The 17,824-nt window shown below is 38.5% G+C and overlaps 1 pseudogene; it reads right to left on the bottom strand.

The window, feature by feature from the left end:
- Window positions 1-14,476: 14,476 nt before the first annotated feature.
- On the bottom strand, window positions 14,477-15,117 carry LOC116911981 (annotated as a pseudogene).
- Between the last annotated feature and the right edge of the window lie 2,707 nt (window positions 15,118-17,824).

Raw genomic sequence — 17,824 nt, forward strand, 5'->3', positions numbered from 1 at the left:
ATAACCATTTATTTCTTAAAATTGATACAGAATATGCATAGGCATGTTGTCCCAAGACATTTTTCACAGAATAAACAAAATTAATTATGCTTTTGCAAGACGCATTTAGATAATTTTTTTCTGGTTAAGTTTCAATGTAAACTTTGTCCATGCACTAATTAAAGATGGTGTGCAAGGATGCTGTATTTAAATCATTGCTGTTCACAATGTTTCTGCTACATTTCAAACGGCGATCACACACTGAGTTAAAAGCCTTTTCAGAATCGTCTTTACTTGCAGTTGCAACAGTTCAGTAAAATAATTTAGCTACCTTGTCAATGTGACTATTAAATCATGCTTACTTTGACTCAAATATAGCCAGCTCTTGGAAACACTAGAATGCTCTAGCAGTAAAGTTGCATAAACACTGTCCTTATGGAAAAATTTAAATGACAAGAAACAAAGTCGAAGCACAAATTTTAACTATTATATCACTTAATATGTTTACACTTATCACTGTCAGTAGATTGATTTTGATTTATGATATATAAATTTTAATATAAACTCTAAATATAGAAAAACAAATTATATTGTATAGATTTGGGGAAAATATTTAAATAAATATTTTATCCATAAATATTTGCTATTATATATTAAGCATGACACTGTGTACATTTTAATTCTTTCTATTTATCTCTGTCACAGATATATTGAGTAGAACTCTGGAGAGATGATAAGATTGCTTTCATCCAGAGTAGACCATTTCTGCTTTGAAGTATTTCTGCTGAAGCCAAAAGTTTGCCAAGTAAAAATAAAAGAAACAGAAATAATTTTAGGTGAATTCTCTTATCTATGTGATTGGCAGTCTTTCTCAAGAATAAAAGCTGATATACAGTCGGCAAAAATTTCTAGGAAATCAATATATCACGCTAGCAAAAATTAAACATATTTAAATGTTTTCATTCATATTTATATCAGCATATCTTTTAATCAATTTTTGAATTTGAGAATGAAGAATAACAAAAAACTAAGCCACCTGTTATTTGATGCTTGTGTACTTCTCAAATGGTAGAGTATGTACCATTTTAAAATTAAATGTACACAATTGGAAACTTCATGGATTAAATCTCTCAGACTTTTCTTGAGAAGATGCTTACCTTCAGAGATATACAACATCAATGAAAACAGTTTCCCAATACATTATTTTTTCTCTCATTAACTAAATCTAGTGAATATAGAAAGTTCTCAAGAACTTAAGTAGCCCTCCTAAATAACAGACATATTACAAGCCAGACTTTTACAATTTTATTGTATTAAAATATAGCATAGCTGTATGTATTAAAAGAATGTATTACTGACGAAAGTGTAGTGTTTTCTGCATAATTACCATGCTTAGTAAATGCATGCTTACAAATATACAAATATACATCACATCTGAGCAACAAATTAAAGTCCCACAAATAGAGCACTAGAGACACTTAAAACATGTACTGGTAGCACGCTTATGTGTTTTTTTCTGAATTGAAAGAGCGAATGAATATATGAACAATTGTTCTTACAAGAACTCATAGATTGTGAGTTGAGTATTATTCTGTGAAATAGATTTTGCAAGGTTTAGGACTCCAAATTCTAACACATTTAATAGAACTAATATTAATGACATTTTAAAGAAAACTAGAAAAGAGTCATTTTTGAAAGATATTTTTTTCTCCGTGAATACTTTTCTTTTCGTGACTAGCAGAAGCTAACTTTTAAAAAAGATAGAGCAATAAAGATCCCTACACTGCGCAGATAGAATCACTGAGGAATGATTTCTAAAATAAAAAATGCTTAGATCAATTATTTGCCCAGAAAATGTAAAAAACATACAAATTAGGAAAAAAAGAAATTAAATAGACACATAATTTCTTCTACATGGACTTTAATCAATGTGCATATGAAAATAATAAAGATTACATCAAACTTCAAAAGGAAAAATGCTTAGAGAGAGCTCACTGCCAGGACAGGTGGGCACTCCTAAGACTACAGAGTGGGAGAGACCACGAATACTACCCACCCCTGCCCACATCCCTGGCCCAAGAGGAAATTGTACAGGGCCTCTGGGAACCAGAAGGTAGGGGAACTCAAGCAGCCAGTCCCCTGTGGTCCAGAAACCGCCCAGATCTGGCAGTGCCGATCAAAATCTCCCTGCACCCAAATCCCTTGGGAAGGAGAGCTAAAACTTCAGGGGGACAGACAAGCCTGGGAAGCCAGAATAGACTACACTCTGCCAACATTTCTGACTTCAGAGGAAAACATCTGGAACCCTGGTGCACGGGAGGGTGGGGAGGGCAGGAAAAGGAGGCGCAGGCCCTCCTGGTTGCTGCCCTCATGGAGAGCTCAAAAGAAGCCCCCCAGGAGCCACTTCAGGTGCTGGACCACAGGTCAGACCAACTTTTCTTCTAGAAGGTACCTGCCTGGTAGACTCAGGACACAGGTCCACAGGAACAGCTGAAGACCAGTAGACAGGAAAGACTATACACCAGAAAGCAGAAAACTCTTTTCCCATAACTGGCTGAATAAAACAGGAAAACAAATCTAAAGCACTCTCGACACACAGGCCTATAGGACACTCTAGCCACTGTCAGAAATAGCAGAACAAGGAAACACCAGAGACAAACTGATGGCGAGAGGCAAGCGCAGGAACCCATGCAACAGAAACCAAGACTACATGGCATCATCAGAGCCAAATTCGCCCACAAAAGCAAACATTGAATATCCAAACACACCAGAAAAGCAAGATCTAGATTTAAAATCACATTTGATCATGATGATGGAGGACTAAAAGAAAGACATAAGAGAAACACAGGAAAACATAAATAAACGAGTAGAAGCCTAAAAAGAGGAATCACAAAAATCCCTGAAAGAATTCCAAGAAAACACAATCAAACAGGTGAAGGAATTAAAATGGAAATAGAAGCAATAAAGAAAGCACAAGTGGAGACAACCCTGGATATAGGAAACCAAAGGAAGGGACAAGGAGCCATAGATACAAGCATCACCAACAGAATACAAGAGATAGAAGAGAGATCTCAGGAACAGAAGATTCCATAGAAATCATTGACCCAACTGTCAAAGATGATGTAAAATGGAAAAATCCACTGGTCCAAAACATACAGGAATCCAGTACTCATTGGGAAGACCAAACCTAAAGGTAATAGGTATAGAAGGGAGTGAAGACTCCCAGCTCAAAGGACCAGTAAATATCTTCAACAAAATCATAGAAGAAAACTTCCCTAACCTAAAGAAAGAGATGCCCATAAACATACAAGAAGCCTAGAGAACTCCAAATAGATTGGACCAGAAAAGAAACTCCTCTTGTCACATAATGGTAAAAACACAAAATTCACAAAACAAAGAAAGAACGTTAAAAGCAGCAGGGGAAAAAGGTCAAGTAAGATATAAAGGCAGACCTATAATAGTCACACCAGACTTCCTACCAGAGTCTATGAAAGCCAGAAGACCCTGGACAGATGTCATACTGACCCTAAAGGAACACAAATGCCAGCCCAGGTTATTGTATCCAGCAAAACTCTGAATTAATATAGATGGAGAAACCAAGATATTTCCATGACAAAACCAAATTTACACAATATCTTTTTACAAATCCAGCCATACAAAGGATAATGAATGGCAAAGCCCAACATAATGAGGCAACCTACACCCTAGAAAAAGCAAGAAGCTAATCATCTTGGCAACAAAATAAAAAGAAGAAAAGCACACAAACATAAACTCACATCCAAATATGTATACAACAGGAAGCAACAATCACTATTGCTTAATATCTCTCAACATCAATGGACTCAACTCCCCAATAAAAAGACATAAATTAACAAACTGGACACACAACTAGGACCCTGCTTTCTGCTGCCTACAGGAAACACACCTCAGAGACAAAGACAGACACTACCTCAGAGTGAAAGGCTGGAAAACAACTTTCCAAGCAAATGTTCTGAAGAAGCAAGCTGGAATAGCCATTGTAATATAGAATAAAATCAATTTTCAACTAAAAGTCATCAAAAAAGATAAGGAAGGACACTTCATATTCATCAAAGGAAAAATCCACCAAGATGAACTCTCAATCCTAAATATCTATGCTCCAAATACAAGGGCTCCTACATACATAAAAGAAACCTTACTAAAGCTCAAAGCACACATTGCACCTCACAGAATAAAAGTAGAAGATTTCAACACCCCACTCTCATCAATGAAACAGAAATTAAACAGAGACATAGACAGACTAACAGAAGTCATGAACCAAATGGATTTAACAGATATTTATAGAACATTCTATCCTAAAACAAAAGGATATACCTTCTTCTCACCACCTCATGGTACTTTCTCCAAAACTGACCAGATAATTGGTCATAAAACAGTCCTCAATAGATACAGAAAGATAGAAATAATCCCTTGCATCCTATCAGACCACCACAGGCTAAAACTCTCTAACAACAATAAGGGAAGAAGGCCCACATATACAGGGAAGTTGAACAATGCTCTACTCAATGATAACCTGGTCAAGGAAGAAATAAAGAAAGAAATTAAATACTTCTTAAAATTTAATGAAAATGAAGGTACAACATACCCAAATTATGGGACACAATGACAGCTGTCCTAAGAGGAAAACTCATAGCTCTGAGTGCCTGAAGAAAGAAACAGGAAAGAGCATATATCAGAAGCTTGACAATACACCTAACAGCTCTAGAACAAAAAGAAGCAAATTCACCCAGGATGAGTAGAAGGCAGGAAATAATCAAACTCATAGCTAAAATCAAACAAATAGAAACAAAAAGAACCATACAAAGAATCTACAGAACCAAAAGTAGATTCTTTGAGAAAATCAACAAGATAGATAAACACTTAGTCAAACTAACGAGAGGACACAAATAATGTGTCCAAATTAACAAAATCAGAAATGAAAAGGGAGATATAACTACAGGATCAGAGGAAATTCAAAAAATCATCAGATCCTTTCACAAAAGCCTATATTCAACAAAAGTTGAAAATCTGCAGGAAATGGACAATTTCCTAGACAGTTACCATATATCAAAGTTAAATCAGGAACAGATAAACCATTTAATGAAATTGAAGGTACAACATACCCAAACTTATGGGAAAATTGACAAATGAGATCTCATAAAACTGCAAAGCTTCTGTAAGGCAAAGGACACTGTTGTTAGGACAAATCGACAACCAACAGTTTGGGAAAAGATCTTTACCAATCCTAGAACTGATAGAGGGCTTATATCCAAAATATGCAAAGAACTCAAGAAGATAGAAGGCAGGGAGACAAATAACCCTATTAAAAAATGGGGTTCAGAGGTAGACAAAGATTTCACAGCTAAGGAATGCTAAATGACTGAGAAACACCTAAAGAAATGTTCAACATCTTTAGTCACAAGGGAAATGCAAATCAAAACAACCCTGAGATTTCACCTCACACCAGTCAGAATGGCTAAGATCAAAAACTCAGGTGACAGCAAATGCTGGTGAGGATGTAGAGAAAGAGGAACACTCCTCCATTTTGGTGGGATTGCAGACTGGTACAACCATTCTGGAAATCAGTCTAGAGATTCCTCAGAAAATTGGACATTGAATTACCTGAGGACCCAGCTATACCTCTCTTGGGCATTTACACAAAAGATGCCCCAACATATAACAAAGACACATGATCCACTATGTTCATAGCAGCCTTATTTATAATAGCCAGAACCTGGAAAGAACCCTAATTCCCGTCCACAGAGGAATGGATACAGAAAATGTGGTACATCTACACAATGGTATACTACTCAGCTATCAAAAACAATGACGTTATGAAATTCATAGACAAATGGATGGAATTGGAAAATATCATCCTGAGTGAGGTAACCCAATCACCAAAACACACATGGTATGCACTCATTGGTAAGTGGATATTAGCCCAAATGCTCGAATTACCCTAGATGCGCAGAACACATGAAAGTCAAGAAGGATGACCAAAATGCTAATGCTTCACTCCTTCTTTAAAAGGGGAATAAGAATTCCCTTGGGAGGGAATAGGGAGGCAAAGTTTAGAACAGAGGCAGAAGGAACATCCATTCAGAGCCTGCCCCACTTGTGGCCCATACTTATACAGCCACCAAACTAGATGAAATGGATGAAGCAAAGAAGTGCACTCTTATAGGAACCGGATGTTTACCTCTCCTGAGAGACACAACCAGAATACAGCAAATACATAGGCGAATGTCATCATTAATCCACTGAAGGGAGGGGTTAGGGGATTGTTGGCCTGGAAACCGGGAAGTGGAATAACAATCAAAATGTAAATAATACATACTCACGTGAGTAAAGATGAAAAAAATAAATAAATAAATAAATAAATAAATAAAGGAAAAATATTACATTTAAACATGTTGATAATAACAACACCTCGTTTAAAAATTTGGGATCATCTTTAGTGAAATCTGCTATGCTTTCAGTACCAAAGTGGATCTAACACATACTTTTTTACTTATTACCCTGGTTATTCTTGTTGTAAGCACTGTCCTGACTAGTTAACCTTTAACATTGATGCCAAGTGTTGGTGATGATGTACATCTTTAATCCCAGGACTCTCCTGGCAGAGACAGGTGGATCTCAATGAGTCTTAGACCAACCTGGTCTACAGAGCAAGTTCCAAGCTATCTGGGACTGCACAGAGAAATCATGCCTCAAAACACCCAAGTACCAAAAAAAATTAATAAGATTGCTTTAATCAAATTTAACCATTTTTGTTCAATAATAATTTATGTAGGCCCAAATAAGAAGGACAGGTTAGATACAACCAAGTTTTGCAAATACTTTAGTCTTTATTAGCAGGAATATTGTTATCATCCTAATGCTCAGCATGTGAAAGTAAATATTCAATGTAATTGATTTAATTTACTGTATGTATATTCATAAATAGTAATGTGCTGTGTGAGCTCACTCTTAGATGTAAAAACAAAACTTACAAAAAACCCAAAACTTCCAACTATATTTTAGATATAAGAGAAATACCTAGATATAAATATGAAATATTTGTGATTAATGGCCACCTCATGACTTCAAGTTACATTCATTTTCCTGTCAAGATGTGTCCATTTTTACTGAGTTTGAATAAAGATCTATGCACAGGACTCATTGAGACGGCTAGGCCTTCCTCTGGTCTGGAAGCAAGCGTTGACAATGTGTGCAGAAAATGTCCAAAGTAGCTTTCTTTTACATACTTACAGTCTGAACACTGTTCTTCTACAGAGACTGTCCCTACCTAGACCTTCTAATCCCATTTTTTCTGTTTAATAGTTTGTAATAACACTGCTTCCTTGTTTATCTTCATGTAAGAACTCCACCTCTATTTTCAACTATGTATTAGAAAATGTTGGGTGCTGTAATTTTTCCATCACAGGAACAGACCAGATGTTCACAGCTTTTCTGGGTCTATGTGTCTATCATTTCTTCCTTCTCCTGCTGATCAAGTTAGGTCAGTCCATGGAGCCATTTAAGTACATTGCACAAAGATATATGCAATATAGAATATTAACATTCTAGACGAATCAAAAAGACAAAGTATTTTGAAAGCGAAATTTAGATTTTAAGTGTGAATGTAACTATATAAATATACCAAAATGAAGAACTACTGTTAAATTCAAAGTATATAGGAGTCTTCAAAATAAAGAGATTTCCTTTAATATTTAAACAATTTTCTATGATTTTTTTTCATTTTAAGGTCAATATGCATTCATCTTAATGGCACATATAACACACTAAGAAGTTTTAAATATCACCTCTGAACCACATCCATGACCAGCACGGCAAGATATTTGTAGAAGCACAAGAACTAACATTTTGGATGTTGATGAAAATCAACAGCTGTCCAAATTAACTTAAAACTCACTTAACAGGACGGAAATCATACCCTGGAAATCTAAGCAGCTTCCTGAGGCTAGTGAGAACATGATTACCGCTACTATTCTTTAAAAGATTCTGAAATCATGGGAAGTCACAGATTTTTCTATTAGGTTCTGCCATGACTTGCTCAAAATAAACATACTGGTTGAGACTCCTTTAGTAAAGATTAATATCCATTATTTTGATAGTTTTCTTCCATCTTGCTGCCCTCCCTCCAATCCTGCTCCTGTATATAAAATGGCAACAGCATTTTCTACCGTTCTTCAGAAGGAAGATATAATATGACAATTTCCTTTATGCATTAATTAATTAATTCCCTTTAAATGACCTCTATCAGAAGAATACACAGGGCATAATACACTGGCCTCTAAACCAACCAAGCACTGATAGTGCAAACTTGGTAAAAGTCATAGTGAGAGGAAAAAGTTTAAAATTGCCCCCTAGACAAAAGTTGAAGCCAAAAGCAGGCCCTGGAACTGCCTGTTCCAGAAACTATCTGATCACAGAAAGAGTAATTGCACCAGCTGGTTCAGCCAATTTGTTCTAGGAACTAGCTAACCATTAGCAGCTAACCATAATAGCAGTTGACCATAGTAGCAGGAACTGATTAACTATAAAGTTAGATTAAAATCTTAAAGAACAATCATGAGAAACAGGAGGTTCTTCCTTGTGATTCGGTATGGTTTTTCCTTTTAATACCCCTTTTCCCAACCATTCGAGGTCGAACTCATCTCCCACTTGTGTGGGAGATGAGTCTCGACCCCAGTGCACTGGTTTCTGTCATGCCTATCAATAAACTTCTTGTTGATTACATCAAGATCAGTGTCTTGTGAGTTCTTGTAAGTGAAGTGTGTTGGGTGTACCTGGAAGGGAATGGGGGACAAGGGACACAAAGAAGGACGCCAAGACAAGAGTCTGATCAAGGCAACAATTTTATTTTTCCCCAAGTGTGAATTTATACCACAACATGGGTAACAGAGGGAGGGGGGAAGTAAGAAACATTTACACAGGCCAAAGACACAATATTTGTGTGGTCAGGTAGTAGGCTGAATTTGACAGGTTGTCAAAAAGGTCACAGGTTTGTCATATCTATTAGTCAGCAGATGTTGGTTTTTCAGAAAGGTTGCAGGTCATCACATTGGGTATCTTGACGTATCATGTTGTTGTTGTTGTTATTATTATTATTATTATTATTATTATTATTATTATTATTAATTTTGACCACCAGATTTGTAATAGTCTTCTGCAGCTGGCTGGGGATTTTCCATGAACCCAGTCATACTTAATTCTAACCATAATAATAACATCAACAATGGAGGGCTTCAAGGGCATCGCTCCCAACAAGTTCTTGAGGGGTTGTGTCATACTGAGACTTGAGTGAGGGTCTCCTTGCTCTGAGGGTCTTTCATTAGGGGGCTCATCCAGGATCGGCGACCACTCTCGTCTCGGGAAATCCACTTGGAGGTGAGATATTGTCTGTGTCTATGTGTTTGTGTGCTGGCTGAACTCTGGGTTTGTATTTGCTCACGAGTTCTGGTTTTGCAGTCGCTCACGATCTTGGGTAGAGATGGAGACTTGTGTCTCAGGTGAAGCCGAGGAGTGTGAGTATTGGTAGATGTGCCAGGGCCTCACCAACTGCGCTGCCCCAAGAGACATCCCAGAGGACTGTAGGGACCCCAGGGACGCCTGGGAGATTCCCATCTGGGTGCTGGTGAGGACTCGATGATTCTCCTAGAGTTGGAGAAAAGACCTGCCTTCCCAGCTGTCTGGGTGCTGGTAAAGACAAAGTAGTTCTCCTGGACTGGAGAAGCAAAATGTCCTCCCAGCTGTCTGTTTTTCCCGAGTGGTCTTGCCTGTCTAGGTGGAAATGAGCATCTGTTAGTCTTTGTCTGTGTGTCTTAAGGCTGTTCTGTGTTACTTGTGACTTTGACAATGAGACAGACTGTGACGACTCCTCTGAGTTTGACTTTAGACCATTGGATTGAAGTTAGGGCTAGAGCACACAACTTGTCGGTTGAGATTAAAAAAAGGACCTTGGCAGACTTTTTGCCCCTCGGAGTGGCCGGCATTTGATGTTGGCAGGCCTCCAGAGGGCACCTTTGACTTAATCATTATTTTTGATCTGCTCCCCTTGGGAAGGTGGAGTGATGTGGAATCTGCTCCCCCCTTCATCTGTCTGTGGTAAGCTCTCAGAAGCTCCCGTCTGAATCAGTTCAGTTTTGTGGTGATCTCTTGGCGTCCGCTTGTTTTTTGTTTTTGTGCACACTTTTGTTTTTGCCTGTTATATTTGATTGTCTTTCTGTGTGACTGAATGCTATTTGCCTTCTTCTGTGGACCTCTATTTTCTGGACTCTTTTCTTGTTTTCTCACCATCTCACTTGAGATGCATGTTAGTTGCTGTTACATGTCCTCGTTACTACTGACAAAATACAGAATCCTACTAGAGGCCAGAAACAATGTTCCAGACATGTATGGAAGACCCTCACCCCTGCCTGTTGACTTCAATATGCCCGACGGTAGGAAGGGCCTGGTCTGCCGCCAGGCTCCAATGGTGGGTCGCTGAGGGGCTGGAAAATGCCCCACCAATTTGACTATGGTAAGGAAAGACATCATGAGAAATTTGCAGAAACTTGAAGGGTTAAGCTAAATCACTGAGAGAGTTAGTGTGAATTGTAGAGAAAGTGAAGTTAGAAAGACTGAGGAAGAGAAGCAGGAAAGAGAAAAGAGAAAAAGGGAAGAGAGAGAGGATAGGCAGGTCGTAAGCAAGAGAGAAACTTGACTAGAATACTGGCCACAGTAGTAGGAGATAGAGATAGAGATAGAGAGAGGGCAGGATCTAGACAGACAGAGAACCTGGGCAATAAAAGACCAAGACCGAATGATAGAGGAGAGATGCAGAGATATCGGTTGGAGAAAGATCAGTGTGCATATTGCAAAGAAAAAGGACATTTGGGCCCAAGATGCCCAAAGAAGAAAGGCAGGACACCTAAGATCCTGTCTCTTGAAGATGATTAGGGGAGACGGGGATCTGACTCCCTCCCTGAGCCTAGGGTAACCCTAAATGTGGAAGGGACCCCTATTGACTTTCTTGAGCTTCATATGATCTGTGAATTTTTCCTTAGTTATTCTAAGGTTTTGAGCTAATATCCATTTATCAGTGAGTCAGACCATGTGTGTTTCTTTTTGTGACTGGGTTACCTCACTTAGAATATTTTCTAGTTCCATCCATTTGCCTAAGAATTTCATGTAGTCATTCTTCTTAATAGCTGAGTAGTACTCAACTGTGTAAATGTACCTCATTTTCTGTATGTATTCCTCTGTTGAAGGGTGTCTGGGTTCTTTCCAGCTTCTGGCTATTATAAATAAGGCTACTATTAACACAGTAGAGCATGTGTCATTGTTATCTTTTGGAGCATCTTTTGCATGTATTGTGGTTCCATCTCATATGTAGCCACCAAACCCAGTCACTATTGCCAATGCCAAGAAATGCTTGCTGACAGGAACAGTGTAAGGATGTCTCCTGAGAGGTTCTGGCAGAGCTTTACTGATACAGATAAGGATGCTTGCAGCTAACCAACAGGCATGGTGACCACAACGGAGGAGTTAGAGAAAGGACTGAAGAAGCTGAAGGGTTTGCTACCCCATAGAAATAACAATAATATCAACCAACCAGACCCTACCAGAACTCCCAAAGACTAAATCACCAACCAATGAGTACAAATGGAGGGACCCATGACTCCAGTCATATATGGAACAGAGGATGGCATTGTCTGGCATCAATAGGGGCCTTTGTTATGAAATTTTGAGAGCCTACTGTAGGGAAATTCCAGAGTATTGAGGTGGGAGTGGGTCCGTTGGAATGGGAGCATCCTCATAGAAGCAGGGGGAAGTTGGCGGGGTATAGGAGAGAAGGGAAAAAAGGGAAAAGGGATAACATTTGAAATGTAAATATATAAAATATCCAAGAAAATAAAATAAAAAATAAAATGAAAAGAATTGTAACCCTTGGGAAAAGAGACATAAAAGGAGCAGGTCTTTTGAGGTAGGAGAAAAGTAGATAAAAATATTTAAATACAGGAATGACTCTAGATATTTCTAAGCATAATAGAATTGTAAAAATGAATAGTTTATATAGATATGAATAGGACACACCTAAAATTACACATCATTTCTCAAACATTTAGAGATGTTTATTTCAATTAATTATATTTTATTTCATTCAATTTTAGAATTATAATGTCAATGTGGTTATGCCATATTTCTGATTCAGTCAAAATCAACATGGCCTTATATTTTATCTCAAACTTACTTAAAAGAATAAGGAAGCTTAGAAAGCTATTGCTGTAATTGACACTGACATTTGTGACAGCCAAAGTGAACAAGGTACAGAATTAAATTTGATATGAATTAACCCATGTATTCTCATTTCTAGAAATTTCTACTGGACTTTTAGGCAATAATAATAGCAGACTTCATGGAAAATAATAGAAAATAAGAAAAATGTTGTATGTCCAAATTATAGGAAGTCTCTGTGAACTATTAAACTATGTTTTACTGTTATCATCTTTCCTACTTAATATAAGATTCAAAACAAGAATTGATTATATCAATTCTGCCTTCATAGTAATTTTTTTCAACAAGTTAACAAACTATATTGTTCTCAAAGAATCAACTATGAGGAGCTAAATGAAATTGGTATGGAGTGAAGTTTCTGTTCTCAGACAGCAGCACAGACCTACTCTAACAATCAGAGCACATGTAACTACCATCTGCTGTGAAGATCAAGTCACCCACAGGTGACAGAGCTATCATTTCCAATTCCCAGGCTGGGAAATTAAATAATTCTTTTCTAAAGACAGCATATAAATAAATAAAGGCACATAGAGACATTAAAAGACTTTCTGGGTAAGACTTAAGAAATCTTGAATTGTGTTCCAAGTCTACATGCTCCACTTGTAGTGTTAAACATTAAAACTGGACATTGAACAACCTGAGGATACAGCTATACCTCTCTTTGGCATACTCCCAAAAGATGCCCCAACATATAACAAAGACAAATGCTCCACTATGTTCATAGCAGCCTTACTTATAATAGCCAGAAGTTGGAAAGAACCCAGATGCCCTTCAACAGAGGAATGGATACAGAAAATGTGGTACATCTACACAATGGAATATTATTCAGCTATCAAAAACAAGGACTGTATGAAATTCATAGGCAATTGGATGGAACTGGAAAATATCATCCTGAGTGAGGTAACCCAATCACAGAAAAACACACATGGTATGCACTCATCGTTAAGTGGCTATTAGCTCAAATGCTTGAATTACCCTAGATGCACAAAACACATGAAACTCAAGAAGGATGACCAAAATGCAAATGCTTCACTCCTTCTTTAAAAGAGGAACAAGAATACCCTTGGCAGGGAATAAGGAGGCAAAGTTTAGAACAGGGGCAGAAGGAACACCCATTCAGAGCCTGCCCCACATGTTGCCCATACACATACCCAATTAGTTAAGATGGATGAAGGAAAGAAGTGCAGGCTGACAGGAACTGGATGTAGATCTCTCCTGAGAGACACACCAAGAATACAGCAAATAGATAGGCGAATGCCAGCAGCAATCCACTGAACTGAGATCGGGACGCCGGTTGAAGGAATCAGAGAAAGGTCTGGAAGAGATTAAAGGGGCTTGAGACCTCATATGAACAACAATGCCAACCAACCAGAGCTTCCAGGGACTAAGCCACTACCCAAAGACTATACATGGACTGAGCCTGGGCTCCAATCACATAAGTAGCAATGAATAGCCTAGTAAGAGAAACAGTGGAAGGGGAAGCCCTTGCTCCTGCCAAGACTGAACCCCCAGTGAACGTGATTGTTGGGGGGAGGGTGGTAATGGGGGGAGGATCGGGAGGGGAAACCCATATAGAAAGGGAGGGAGAGGAGTTAGGGGGATGTTGGCCCGGAAACCGGGAAGGGGAATAATAATCGAAATGTAAATAAGATATACTCAAGTTAATAAAGATAAAAAAAGACTGGGGGTCTTACATTCTAATGAAATCGGGAGGAATGAGATTTGGAGTGTAGATATTTTCTGTGTAAAATTGGTCTCTATATGTCACTTTTTAGAAAATATTGTAAGTTAAACTACATGATATTTAAAATGTGTAACACTTTAAAAAATCAAAAAATTACAGATAATGAGCACAATTGGCAAATAAAATGCAGTTTTAATCAAATTTCTTAATTTCTTTTTTCTTTTCAAGAATATTCATTTAATTTTTTTATTATTATAATGTCTTGTATGATGTTTAATTTTCACTTATTCCATGTTGAAGAAAACTCTGATTTGGTTGAAAACAATTTTTTTTTTTTTTGGTTTTCTGGGGTTTTTTGTTTGTTTGTTTGTTTGATTTTTGTTTTAGTTTCATTATGCTGTTAAATCTAGCATGTTTCCTAAAATAGCTTGTAATATCTTGAGTACAAATGCTTCTCCAGCATATATCGTAGAGACCATTTCACCCACTGCTCTGTCTGGCCACTAAGCTTTATTAGCATACACCCTTCAGCAATGGTGAGTTCATTCCTTTGCCTCGTGGAGAGAGATCCATGGTTTGTTGTCATTGCCAACAACAAAAATGTTGAGTTGCAAAACTGTTGCCATTGGCATCTTTCACAAGAACCACATCAAAAGAGCCAGATGTTTCTATTGGTGATTACACCAATTCTCACCAAGTTAGGACCACCAGTCACCATACGCAGGTTCCCAATGTCAAACTTAATAAAGTCAGTTATTTTGCCTGTTTGCAAATCAATCTGAATGGTGTCATTCACCTTGATGAGGGGACCAGGATATAGAATCGGATAGTCATCATGGGTCACCCAATGTGGGATTCCTCTTGTGTCCACAAAGACCTTTCTCACTTTGCACAACATGTACTTGGCCTCCTCAGGTGTAATTTGATGAACAACAAAGCAACTCTTGGTGTCAGAGATCAGATAGAAGTTCTCTCAGTCTTGTCAATGCTGAGACAGCCATAAACCCAGTAAAGTAGGTTATATCAGTCCTGACTTTCCCATCAATCTTAAAAACTTGATTTTTAATATCAAGAAATAAAATAAGCCAGTCAAACATTTTTGACAGTGTTACATAGAACTGAGGTGCCTCGATACATTCCTCTGACTCTTTCATGTCTTTCCAGCTAAATTATCTGGATGACATGATAAAAACTTTTATAATGTAACACATATTTAAGTAAACTACTTTTAATTCTGTCTTTGTGCTTAATTATTTTATCCTAGAATTCACATTTACAGCATGAACTTAGAGCCTTGAATTTAACAACACACTTATTTTTTAGAAGTGTTCTAAATATGCATTAGTCTTAATTACTGGGTAACTAGTTAGATGATTATCTGGCTTGAATAATACTAAGGCTATCTAATTCTACTGTGAATAAAACTAGGGATTGGAAATTTCTGAACTTTGATAACTGATAGAGGAATGATAAAACTAGATGTAATACCCTGAATTTACTGTAAGGTCATTAACTGATAACTATCTAATCCTGTTTCCAGGAAGCTAAATCTTATAAGTTTAGTTTCTAGCAATTGACATTAGCATACAGTAAAAAGCCGTTTCATGAAGGCAAAACTGCCATGTGCATATAATAGATAAGTACTGGGGAAGCCAAGGAAGTTAAGTTCAATTGATTAGAAGCCAGGAGTTAAACTTCCTTCTTCCTTGGTATGAGGGCTTAGCTGCTCCTCATGGAATGCCAAGAATGATAATGTTTCACAGCCTGGTGATACTTTACTGCCTTGGAAACAGGTTCTGGCACATCTCTCAGATTTACTAATGCCCTTTTGGAAACATTGAGCATTGCTTTTAGCACATAAAACCTATTCTTATGAGGGATGTCACTTATTCTTTACAATAGCCTAAGTGACTTCTATGATATCTCAGAGGCAGGACAATCTTGACTCCTACTAGCATTATTTTAGCTTAGCCATTCTCTCTAGACATTTATCTTAAGCATTGTTGCTAAGTCAACAGGAAATCATCTTATGGATGAAGCCATATGTGTTGGTAGCCACCCATACCAGCTGTTGTCTGTTAGTACAGGGCACAGCTGTTGTCCACCCTGAAGGACGCAGTGTGCATAAGCCAAGCAAGTCACAGCCCGCTCTCAGGGCATGCAAATTGGGCATTGGGGCTTGCACCAATCGGGTAGCGACACGTGTCTCCTAAGCATATATAAGCAGTGCCTTTTCCTCCCTCGGGGTCCCCTGTCCCTGTTCAAGAGAGCTGTACAGTAAAGGCTTGTTCGCAGAAGAATCCTGTTGCCGCACGTCGTTCTTGCTGGCGAGACTTTGGGCGCGCGATAAGTGGTGCCGAAACCCGGAAACCAACATCGCCGGTGCCGAGGGGACCCTTCAGTGTGCTGAAGAGTATTCAGAACTGCGAGAAGGTAAATTAAAAGGTAAGCTTCGAGAAGCATGCCCCTTTATGGAAGAGAGCATGTCAGAAGCAGAGTGGAGTCAGAAATTAGGCTTCGAGAGGCATGCCCCTTTTTGGATTTAAGAGAGCATGTCAAACGGAGCAGGTGAGAAATTAGGAGTGCAAAAGGAAAGGTTGTAAAACAAAAGTGAAAAGAGATACAAAAGGCGGAAGAAAGCCGCTGGAGGAAAAAATAGGTGTGCCGGAGGGCCAGTACAAGTCATCCGGAGAGGATGCTTGCATCCATTAAAAAAATTAAAGCCTTAGAACTGGCTGGCAGGTGACTCTGAGCAAGAGTTGTCCAGAGTCAGAGGAGGAGGAATTAGAGGAAGGGGCAGCCAGATATGAGGAAGAAAGATATGGGCCTGGTGGAGAGCCACTGTGAAGAAACCAAAGTTATGGATCCTTTGTGGGCAAGGCTGGTAATTTTATTTCTTTTTTTCTTTGTGTGGGATAGAGAAGCCACAGACGGCAAGCTTAAGCCAGACAAAACCTCTTTGGCGAATGGTCCCTGCCTTAGCCCAGGGGATAAACGATGTGAGGAAGCCATTCCGAGCCATTAGGACAGGTCAGAGGGTCCTTGCAGAACAACAAGAAAGTATGTCAGAGGGAGAAAAGGTCTTGAAAGAAACAAAGAAAAGAAAAGGAGATAGAAGGAAAGAGAGAAGGCAGAGATAAAAAATGGGGTCAGTGCAGCTTTTTTTTGTGGCTCAGAAGTTGAGGCTATTGCTAGGTATGTGATTATGCTCTGAAACCTCACAGAGTATACTGATCGAGATTTGATAGAGGGTAGACCGCCTGAAAAATTTATTCAGGAGAATTAAACAAAAAAGATATCTCGATTCTAAACTTTTGTCTTGAGAATTGTACAGAGTGTGCCTACTTGGATTCCTGGTCTTGACTCCTTTCCAGCGAGGACCAGTCAGACACATCCTGCTACAGCATTCGTTTCATTTATCCTACCCCAACCTCAAGGACATCTCAACGCCCATGCAGCTTGATGGAGTTAATGTAATTGGGTTGTGAGTGGAAATATTCAGGACTGTGTTCACTTCCATACCATTTTATGAATGTCAGTCGTGCTGCTCAGATATGCCGTAATATATCTCAGTATCTTACAGGAATTTGGTTTCAACACATTTGATGGACTAGTCAGAATTGAGACAATCCATCGTCATATCAACTCCACTCAGTGGATGGTCACTGTGGAAGTGGTGGGAAAGGGGAAATCTACCTCCTGCTGACTCCTATTGGAATCTGGGTCCCTTTGGTGGGACACCATCTAGTTTTTCCCCTCTGTCTGTGTCTGTCTTGGTGCACCAGAAAGCTGTCCATATGTGATAAGTTTATGTCTGTGGTTTTTGTTTCTTGTTGCTTAAATGTTTTATGTTTCATGTTC

This window comes from Rattus rattus, chromosome 11 (assembly GCF_011064425.1).
Source record: "Rattus rattus isolate New Zealand chromosome 11, Rrattus_CSIRO_v1, whole genome shotgun sequence".
Taxonomy (NCBI): Eukaryota; Metazoa; Chordata; class Mammalia; order Rodentia; family Muridae; genus Rattus; species Rattus rattus.